Below are 10,552 nucleotides of genomic sequence, written 5' to 3' on the forward strand. Positions count from 1 at the left end.
ATTGTATTGAAACTTGAGGTACAGCAGAGCTCCATACCCTTAATCTATGGTGTGCAGAAACTCCACTGTTGAAAATACATAAGTAAAAGGTTCAGGCATGGCCGAATGGCCAGCCCCCTTGAGTGATCAAGAGACCGAATAATCAAAGGCTAAACAGTCAAGAGATTAAACTGTCAAAAGATGTCTAATACAATAGTAACTTATCCTATTTATACTAGACTAGCTACTAGGGTTTACATGAGTAAGTAATTGATGCTTAAATCCACTTCCGGGGCCCACTTGGTGTATGTTTGGGCTGAGCTTGATTAATCTACGAGCTGAGGCTTCTCTTGGAGTTGAACTCCGAGTTATGACGTGTTTTGGGCGTTCAACTCCGGATCATGACGTTTTTCTGGCGTTTAACTCCAGACAACAGCATGTACTTGGCGTTCAACGCCAAGTTACGTCGTCAATTTCCGAACAAAGTATGGACTATTATATATTGCTGGAAAGCTCTGGATGTATAATTTCCAACGCCGTTGAGAGCGCGCCAATTGGAGTTCTGTAACTCCAGAAAATCCATTTCGAGTGCAGGGAGGTCAGATTCCAACAGCATCACAGTCCTTTTGTCAGCCTTTTTCAGAGTTTTGCTCAAGTCCCTCAATTTCAGCCAGAATTTACCTGAAATCACAGAAAAACACACAAACTCATAGTAAAGTCCAGAAATGTGTATTTAACATAAAAACTAATGAAGACATCCCTAAAAGTAGCTTGAACTTATTAAAAACTACCTAAAAACAATGCCAAAAAGCGTATAAATTATCCGCTCATCACCACCACGTGTTCCAGGTTGAGACTCGAAGCTCTTTTGACCCTATGTCATAAGTGTGGCCGGGCACTGTGAAAGACCCGGATGAGCTCACCCCCGTAAATATTCACCAGTGAAGGTGATGGATATAGATCATGATTATGATCAAGTTTATGATGAGTATAACTCGAGTTGGGGATGCGCGACAGAGGGACAATCCAATGGTTAGCTACCAGGACTTGTCGGGTTGGCTCTATAACCGACAGATGATATCATCAGCCACTAGGGACAGGCATTCATCATATTCATACTATATGAATTGTTTGAGATTGCCTATTTGACTACATATTACTTGCTAATTGTCTAAATGCCTTACTTGTTCCTATTTGTATATTTCTTGTTTGATATAACTGTGTTTGCTACATTATACTCCTGCTAGTGGTTGGAGGTCTGAAGGAATTGGAAAGGGAAGTATTAGTTAGACTGAAGGATCTTTAGTCAGATGCCCTTTATGGTATAGCTTGTTTGTAAGCTTTGATACTATTTGGAGGAAGTTTTAGGATTGCCTTTGGCTTTCCTCTATTATTATGTATTATATATTTGGAAGCTGTTACCATGCTGGGGACCTCTGGTTCTCACCCATGCGGATTTTGTGGTTTTCAGATGCAGGACGTCAGGTTTCTCGCTGAGGCTTGCTGGAGACTTCTGGTTTAGCAAAGATCCTTTGTTCTTGGGGACTCTGTTTAGTTTATATGTTTTGCTTAGATACTTTTATCTCCATTAAATAATACAAACTGTGATAACTCCTTTTATGGGAGATTTTGGAGAATAGGTTTCTATATTTGTGTCCCTTTGGGTTTCCTTTGGGGTTTCCTTATTTTATCATATGTATATATTGCTATGTTCGGACCGGTTATCTTTGTAGCCGAATTTTGAGTCTTGATATTCCTGTTCTTGACACTCCTTTGTATATATATAATCTCGCGTTGGTTTATCATTTGTTCGTTACGTTATCGATCGGAGTGTTGCGCTTTTCGAGTTGCGATTTTTTTGTTTACCCCTTTTTTTCTACAAAGGCTCCTAGTTATAATTAATCATTCATACTACTATACGTACTAAATTTTTATTTTAGAGGTCGTAATACCTTGCCATCTCTGAATTATGACTTAAGCATAAGACTCTGTATGATGGGTGTTACACAACTTACATCATATGCAATGCATGCATATTACCTTAGTATGCTTTCAGGTTTAGCCCGTTTATACTGTGTCAATATTGATCTGAACCATCTTCTAAACCTACACAAAATTCAGGTGAAGAAATGATTAGCAGCATATTACTGATATTTAGAAGTAGTGAAGTACTTCATATATAACTCTGCCGTTCAGCTTACTCATTATTGTCAAACTCAGGTCCTGCATCACATCGATCAATTGCAGATGGCGCAATGTTGAGATCACCAACAACAATTATTCTCCTTCCCATATGCAGAAGAGACTCCCATCTTTTCTAATAGAGAAACTATAAATATCAATGAAACAGAACAAGATAAACACTAAAACATAGAAAATTCTCGGCTCTTTAAAACAAAGAAACAGAGAAAAAAAAGCGAGTACAAACATTGATATTAACATATCCAAATTTTTGAAAACTAAATACAGTTTCCTAAGAATAATTTACAAGCCAGCATACACAAAAAATGTTAGTAAATTAGTACTAATTTGTACAAGTTTGAAAAGTAGACTCTGGATTGCTGTTCCCATTGGCATAGCAGGCAACTACTGCAGAACCATGAATATCAGAAGCTGATTTTAAACTTTCTTTATCAGAAATGTCAAGAAGGTCCAGTTTACAACACCTTGTAGCTAGATGGCAACTATTCGACTCTTTACCAGATAGTGAGAGATAGCCAACAAGGTTCCTTTTCCATAGAAATGTTCAATAAAAGAATTTTAGCAAGCCTCAGAAAGAACTAGTAAAAATGGCAAAGAACTACAAACAAGACTCATTAGATTATAAATTGTGAATCTTAATTGAGCACAACTACAGGGACAACTATTAAAACTGAGTAACCTATCAGATCAAAATAATGTTAGGCAACGTCCTGTAATAAAAAATGACTACCTTATCAAACTACAGTTAGGGAAGATGTGCAGAATCCTTTTGAGGTAGGCAATTCCACTCTGAACTGCAAGGAAGCCATCATGCCCATTTTTCACCTGTCAAAACCATACCAAACCATTGTCCCTTTCATCTTTTAGGCAGAAAATTGATTTGGGAATAGGGGTTGAGGAAAGAGGGAAGTCTAAGGGTTGGAAGATACCGGTTTACCAAGTGCTATTAAAAAGTGCACCCTGGCAATTTCATCATGATCTTTGAGAAAATATAAGTTACTTGAGACAAAAAATCCAAGATGATTGAGTCCATCAAGAGCATCGATAGCAGGCATAACAAAATTAACTTTTGAACTTTGAATAAGCTCATTTAGCATTTTCATAATGTTGTTTATGACTGCATCTAGTCCACTGATGTAGTATAATAATCTAAAGATGAAACTAACGGAGATCTCCATGGATGTCATTTAACTCTTGAACTCTCAATAATTAAGCAGCACAATAAATTATATGAAATTCACCTCTTTTACACTTTCGTTACTCTTCATAGAGAACAGTAACAAGAAAGTCGGACCAAATACCTCTAGCCTCCTCCATAAGAGCAGAAGCACAACTATTAGGCACCTCTCCACAAGATCCCTACTCCTTTAATAGTCGCCACTTCGATTTTGACCTAAACATCAAGATTGAAATCACTACCAATAGATAACAAGAAATCACAAGTTGATATCAATTCTGAAGGAAGAAAATGGAATCGAGAAAAAGAAAAGGCTTACCTAATTGATAAACCTACAACAAGCCCAATCAGCATCAACAGCAACAAGAAGATAGAAACTGCGAAGAAAAATTGATAAACCTAAAATTGGCACAGAAAAATTGAGCCCTAAACACCAAAATCACAAAATCAGATTATACCTGAAATTGACTAAGGGAGCAAACGCGACAAGAGTGACAGCGGAGAGAGCTCTGTGATGACGGTGATGAAGGGAGCAGATGCGATGAGAGAAGCAGAGGGAGCTTTGCAACAATGGCTACCAAGGGAGCAGATGCGACGAGAACGATGGCAGAATGAGCTCGTGCGACACAAGAGATGACAGAGAGATCGTGCGATGCAAACGGCAGCAACGGCGGAAGAAGCTCGTGCAACTAGAGAAGAAGCAGCTCGTGAGGAAGAAGCTCATGTGTGAAGTGTGAATGAACGTGTGTGAAGTATAAATGAAGCTCGAGACACTAGGGTTAAATTAGCTTTCCATCAATATTTTCCAACGGAAAATTTTAAATTACAGACGGATTTTCCGTCTGTAATAATTTAATAAAAGGAAGCATTTTTGTTTATTTAATTACAGACGGATTTTTCTTCTGTAATTATTTTCCACGGAAAAAAATTAATTTTTCTGACAGAATTATCGACAGATTCTTTTTCCGTCTGTAATTTATGCTAATTTATTTTTTTTGTTTTCCGACAAAAATTCCTCTGAAATTCCGTCTATATTTCCGTGGGATAAAATCCGTCGAAAATATCCGTCTATAATAACTAGTTTTCTAGTAGTGGTATCCCAAAGAAAAAAAATGAAAAATAAAAGATTAAAGCTAACTAAAGCTAAACACAGGATTGTCACTTTAAAAATTGGCAGCATAAATATGTTGAATAATAAGGCTAACTTAGTTCATTCACAAGTTATCATTGAAAATCTTCATCAAATATGTGTGGATGGTGAAATTTTCTGTTTTAATTTATATTTCTGGAGAAATATTTTTCTTATAAATACCACAAACAAATTAGTATAACAGAAGAGGAAAAGGTCAGACAAAGGCATCCAAAGAGAGGAGATTTCATTTAAAAATAAAAATAAAAAAATAAAAGAAAAGTGTAAAGAGAAGAGTTCAAATATCACCACCATCAAAATAGAAAAGAGCAGATAAAAATTTCAGCACTAATTTCTATTATTAAAAAGCATATTAAGAATTCAGTATAGTTACATTTTTTTGGTACATTATTATTCTGTATTTTTATTTAAAACGCATGTAAATAATATTATAATTATATATATTTTCCCCTACATGGATATAATATATTAGTTAAATCACGCAGAAATAATAAAATTAAGATAATAGAAGAAAAATAAACAAGCAAGGGACTTATTTTAATTATAGATGAAATAGAGATGTGAAAATACGTTGAGGTTAAGCAAAAGCAAATATTGTGTTGTGTAGTTAAAGTTGTCTCTAATGTTTAAATCGTATTATTTATATTTCTAACATTTTAAAAATGTAATAATGTTGTACTACTATTAATTCTGTTAACATATCATTAATGACATTACACACATGGAGCTTAAGTTACTTCAAACATTAACATAAACATATCTACATCTTTGCGTCTATTACAAGTTTCAGTAAACCAAACATAATATCAGGAAGAAAAATAAAAGAAGAACATAATGTGTGATATTCCTCACATTTAGAATCCTACTCTTTTTTCTTTTCTCTGAACTTGATTATAGAAAATGCTTACATATTAAAAGTAGTTTCTGGATCGTTTTTGCTTTGAAGGAGAAAATTGTTGGGTTTTGCTCTATAAAGGTGTTGATTTCGTGCAATGAAAGAACATATGTACATTTTTTTTTTGGTTTTCTAGGCAATATTGCATACAATAAAATTGGTAATGTATAAGGTTGTTGGCATTATAAGGTGTTGAGTTTTTTTAGTTTTGTAGAAAATATTTTCTGTTCATGGCATGATTTTTTTTGGGTTGTGCTTTTTTAATTGCTTACTGACATTGGAGTTTAGGAGTATTTTGATATGTTGTGGTTGAAATTTTTTGGTTCATTTTTTCTGATGATGGTTGACAGATATAACTGGGTCTAGGTCTATATGCATAGAATGAGTTATTTTGGTGTCAAAAACTCAAAATTTACCACTAAGGTAAGTTCGGGCTTCAAAGAGGGCCTCTGAAGTATTTGGATGGAGAGATTACTATTGTAGACTACTGCAATAAGATGAGTGGAGCTTGATTGATGTGTACAAAATAGTTAGTAAACAAGATTATTTGAAGAAAGACATTACAAGCATGTGGTATAAATAAAAAAATGATGACACTAAAGAAGGCTCTAGGATGCAGCTAATATTAGGATGAAAGAGGATATGACTGAACTACATGTAGTTCACAAAACTAGTGTTATCCAAGAAGATATATTCTTGCTGATGAGCATGCTTCCACTCTGCCCATTCTTGCTGGTAGCGGGCTTCCACCTTTACGTATCTTGTCCTTTATTGCTCTGAATCTCGCTCCAAGTGCTGTGTCCATTATATCGACTAGTCTGCTAACAATGGACTTATCATTAGAAAAATGAGGAGTACAATCTTCATGAGCCTTCGCAACAATCTCATCAAGTTGGCGTTGTTTTCATATTCGAGAAGGTTTAACATTATTTAAATATGAACCATAATATTGAATAACAATTCTACTAGGGAACCAACTCAGTATCCACCAACTACCAGCCAACTCAAATGGACCGGATCCAAAACCTAAATGACCGAAAAATCATCTACCCAAATATATAACTTTTACCCTAATTACCGTAAAGAATTCAACCGTGGCTCTCTTTTCTCCAGCTCCATACCATCGTCGAGCTTCTCCTCCACGGCGGTGCGTTCTGCGTCTCGCCCCCAAGTTGTCTTCTCTCCCACCACTAACCCCAATCAATGCCGTCTAGTACTTAAGTGAAGAAGCTGTTGCCGTCGCATGCGAGGAAGCCATCCCCACCGACTATGACTCTATTTACTGCCGCCTCTGCATCAGATGCTAGTCGAATATGTCGTCACGAATTCGTCTTCTCCAGTACGTGCGTCAACAACATCCACCACATTTAGAATTCATCGCGGTGTCGTGAAAGCCGACGCTGTCATCAGAACGCCCCTGGTTTCCATCTCCGTCGCACGCTACTGCACATTAACCACCTCATTCGATGCTAACAGGTCAATGCATGTTAGGGTTTCATTGGAAATTGGATGTTGCTAGTCTGTGCTATGGTTCAGGAACTGTGGTTGTTGTCGATTTATGTTCAATTTTACTGAATTCACCAAGATGTTCTACTATTGGTTAGTATATTGTTAGGGTTTTAAGTAATAGAAGATGCTTTTCTTCTGTTTCTGGTTTTAGAAAAATGTATACTGGTTCTTGTGTGAAGATATTCTGATTTTTAGTGGAATGATAAATGGATTTGTCTCTGTTTTCAATTGTTGGATGTTTCTAATCATGCGAATTGGATGTCTATTTTTTTTGAGTATGCATATGATTTAATTATAATTTATTGGATGTTGCTTTTTGTTGTGAACAGATGGTTCTTACTGAATGATCACGGATGTTGTTTTTACCATAAGATTGTTGTTTTTTCTTAAAGATTAATTCTAATTTAACCACATGTAATGTTTCTGATCCACACCCGTGAAGAATTTCAAACTATTGAGATGCAGTTATCTCTTGAAACCAAACATTATACAGCAAATTATTTTCTTTTGACAAATTACTAGAGTGCATACTTTGTACTTTGTAACATTTTTCCTCAAAGTAACATGCATGACATTTCGCATGTCCCAAATCCCAATCATGAATCATTGGTATGTGTATATGAATCTAAAACATGAACCACTATCTAATAATTGCACAATTACAATCAAAAGTGACATGTTAATATTACCCTAGAAAGAAATCATAATATCTTCATAAAGCTTTTTCTTTTAGGCCAACACACCTGTTCTAATTATGGTATCTCTGACCTCGACACCCTTACATACGCTAATCCACATCAATATTAGGGCTTGAAGGAGGTGCTAACACTCTAAGATGGGATGCAACAACCCACATGCAACTAGTAAATGGCAAGTGCATTTGCTGGTTATTTAATAGGATAAGGTTCTTCACGTTCAGGTTCTTGCATTTATGAAATGTGAGGGCCTGCAGTGTAAATATGGTTTCATTTCATACAAGGCACTAAATAAATATGTTACTACCTCCATGTTTAAATAATTATCACTAACTGTTGGAGCAGGATGGCATGGCTGCAAAAAAGACACATTTTGAAGATACTTTCACTTACCCAAATGATTAGACTTGCACTAAACATGAATTTAAGGTTGTAAGAAGCTATGCAATATAATTGTATAGTTGGTCTTGCATGATCTGTCCCACCATTCATATTTGAAAAAATAATTATATATTTTTGTTGTTGTTTTCCTTATCCTTTTTTTCCTCCTTTAAATTTTGTTAAACAAATAACAGAATAGATACAAATTTTTTCCTTCTTTTGTGATACTTGTATTCACTATCAATTGAATCATCTCTGTAGTAAAAAATAAATATAAGTAACTTCTATTAGGTACTTAATTGTTTTTGCAAAGATCTAAGTGGATGTTACTTCTGTTAAGCATTAAGATGTTCCTTTTTCATACTAAATAGATGTTACTTTAACAGAAGCAATGTGAATGAAAAATAAAAAAAGCTTATCCCACATATGTAACTATAAATTTGTCATCAAGCTAAGATGCAATGAAAGAAATCATAATATTCATTCAACTTATCCATACAATTTGCAACAGTGTAGACATAGGAATTCATCATGACCAAAAGTAATACAAGAAGAATCATCCATTTAGTATAAAAAGAAACATCTATTTGTTTAACAAAAGAAACATGTGATGTATAAACCCCGTAAAATTAGCAAATAATTAGTCAATAAATCAATTTTTAATAAGGAATATTAAAAGTGTGAATATAATATTAAAATAAGATAGAGCTCGTTAAAACAAAAATTTTGACACCAATTTCAAAGAATTTAGCCCAAGATTGGGCCGAACGGGCCCAACTAATCGAACCGGGCCCGTATTGGGCCCAAGCCCAACTTAACTTCCCTTAATCAAATGAGCACAGCTCATTCTCCTCCCCCATTTGGCATGAAAAACACGCTGGCAAGCAGCATGAAGGGTGAGAGCATGTAGCACTTCCAAAACCCTCACTCAAATTTGATTTCTCAATAACTTTTGATCCGGAGCTCCGATTGACAAACCATTTGCGACTACGTGTTCATTGTGATGAGCTCTACAAAACCCATGGAATAATTTGGTAGGTAACTCACTATTTCTTTCCCAGCCAGCTTCCCCCAATTTCGAAAATTCATGAACAATTATGTTGAAAATTGTTCAATTTTGGTGTTCTAGGTTCGATTTAGCTTGCGAAGCTTATTGGATTTGAGTTGCTACACATGTGGGTGCGGTAAGGACCACCTAAACCCTAATACAATTTTGATTTCATTATGTAAAATCTGAATTTGGAATAAGCGTGAATTAGGTGTGAATTAAGTTTATATATAAGCGTTGGAATTGAAAAGTAAGCATTTGGAAGCTTGGTGGTGATTGAAACTAAGATTTTGGTTGGCTTCTCAAAGCTTGAGGGGCTGTGTTGTAGCTAGTGTGGCTGCCTTGGAGTAAATAAAGTGATCGGCCAAGGTATGATTTAGGTTTCGCGTATTTAACATATAAGGTTTTGTGAAAACTTAGGCTAGAGCATTATAGGATAAGTTGAAATGGTTACATGCGTTAAATGATTACTTTTGTAATGTTGATGGATAAGTGGAGGTTGAGTTTATGTTGAGAAATATGGTTAGTTTATGATGTTTCTTGAGATTTGATTATTATTGAATGTGTACATATATATGTATTAGTATGAGGATGATGGATGTAAGATTTATGAATATGGCAATGTAGAGACATGGTTATGATTGGGTGGTATTTATTTGGACTTGTTGGTATTAACTTGATGAATAATGTTATAATGAGGGTTGAAGAATTTCATGATGATGGTCAAATGAGTATGTATAATAATATGTTAGTTTGTAGCTAAACTTGTAAAATTGGGTGAAATATGATGCTATTGAGTTAAGATTGCAAGAAATATTGTGCTATGGTTAAAGGCTGGTTATATTGATGGTTGTGGTATGTTAAGTCGAGTGGAGACGAGTTTTGAAAGGAAAATGTGGTTTTGGCAAAAAAATGGGGTTTGGTATATTTTGGTAAAAAGTGGTTTCTGATGAACTTTGGAAGTCGATAACTTGCTCCTCAAATTTTGAATGCAAATGAGGTTTGTTTTAAATTACAGAGTGTTTAATAAGCTTGAGATTGATATAAAGTTTGAAGAAAATGAATTTTGTAGAGGAAGTTATGGACGCCGGAAATCCGGTGCGAAAAACTGAATTTTTTGAAGTTGCAGCAGAATCAGATTTTCTGATGTGTGTCCATGCACACAGTTGTGCGCACGCACCCAACAGAAGCAAGAAATTTACTTTTGCGTACGTACACCTTTGTACGCATGCACACCTGGTGAATTTTAAAAAGTGTGCGTATGCACGCCCTTGTGCCCACGCACACACTAGGATATGCCTTCTGTTGGTAGCGCTAGCACAGGCGAGGAGCATGCACACCAAGTGATGTGTGCGCACACACGCACACGTCCTGATGTCTTTCTGAGTTGTGTGAACGCACACATCCTGTTTTCCAGCACCTGTGTTTTTCTGTTCTAAACATGATTTTGAACCCTTAAACCCCTATTTTTGCCCTGTCAACCTTAGATTTTATTAGTAAGCTTAGTAATTAGTTG

General features: G+C 35.5%; 1 long non-coding RNA gene across 1 annotated transcript in view; it reads right to left on the reverse strand.

The window, feature by feature from the left end:
* LOC107459370 (uncharacterized) overlaps nucleotides 1-3,659 on the reverse strand; it is an 8,635-nt gene extending 4,976 nt beyond the window's left edge. Inside the window, exons 1-3 of the long non-coding RNA XR_008001252.1 lie at nucleotides 2,912-3,659; nucleotides 2,181-2,291; nucleotides 2,020-2,085 (exon numbers count right to left, since the gene is read on the reverse strand). This is a non-coding gene — a long non-coding RNA (uncharacterized LOC107459370). The remainder of the gene's footprint in view (nucleotides 1-2,019; nucleotides 2,086-2,180; nucleotides 2,292-2,911) is intronic.
* Nucleotides 3,660-10,552: the final 6,893 nt, after the last annotated feature.

This window comes from Arachis duranensis, chromosome 7 (assembly GCF_000817695.3).
Source record: "Arachis duranensis cultivar V14167 chromosome 7, aradu.V14167.gnm2.J7QH, whole genome shotgun sequence".
Lineage (NCBI taxonomy): Eukaryota > Viridiplantae > Streptophyta > Magnoliopsida > Fabales > Fabaceae > Arachis > Arachis duranensis.